This window comes from Sinocyclocheilus grahami, unplaced genomic scaffold (genome assembly GCF_001515645.1).
Source record: "Sinocyclocheilus grahami isolate Dianchi unplaced genomic scaffold, SAMN03320097.WGS_v1.1 scaffold74657.1, whole genome shotgun sequence".
NCBI lineage: Eukaryota > Metazoa > Chordata > Actinopteri > Cypriniformes > Cyprinidae > Sinocyclocheilus > Sinocyclocheilus grahami.
Genome location: NW_015529442.1, coordinates 1 through 669, shown reverse-complemented (window position 1 = coordinate 669; position 669 = coordinate 1). Strand labels below are relative to the sequence as shown.

At 39.6% G+C, this 669-nt stretch overlaps 1 long non-coding RNA gene across 1 annotated transcript; it reads left to right on the top strand.

The window, feature by feature from the left end:
• The first annotated feature begins 66 nt into the window (after positions 1 to 66).
• LOC107581101 (uncharacterized) lies at positions 67 to 669 on the top strand. Its single transcript, XR_001608781.1, has 3 exons — positions 67 to 190; positions 322 to 503; positions 618 to 669. It is a non-coding gene; the product is annotated as an uncharacterized lncRNA (long non-coding RNA).

Here is a 669-nt window from a genome sequence, read left to right as displayed (position 1 = left end):
CTGATTTTGCTTTACTGTCTACTCATAACTTACACTGTTTTCTATTTACTACACTATTCCAGATCCTACATTCATCAGCTCCACGTACGTTCCCAGTGAGGAGAAGGTTTATTTCTTCTTTAGTGAGATTGGAAAAGAATATGACTTCATTGACAAGTTTACAGTGTCTCGCGTTGCCCAAGTTTGCACTGTAAGTATTGTTTTAGATGCATTTCTTGTGTTTGTGCGCTTGTCATCGCTAGCATGTGTGCAGTCTTCAAATGAAAGATTTGCTGGTTTTATTAAGATGTCATTCTAAAGGAGGTGTTAATCTGTTTTTAGAGTGATGTGGGAGGCCAGCGTACTCTGCAAAAACGCTGGACCACATTTGCCAAGGCTCAGCTACTATGTCAAGCTGAACAAGAGCTGCCATACAACATCCTGCAGGACATTGTCAGCCTTACGCCACCAGAGGGCGCATCTGAGGACCAAACTCTATTCTATGGGATTTTCACTTCTCAGTGGTGAGGAAACATGCTTCAAATAATTACTATGAAAGTAACTGGTGAGGATTTATTTTATAATTAGCTGTTTTGCTTTTTAAAAAACGATTTGCTTTTTTTTATCTTTTTTTTTAGGCAAGTTAACTTGGGTCGCTCAGCCGTGTGTGCTTTCAGCCTCAAAGACATT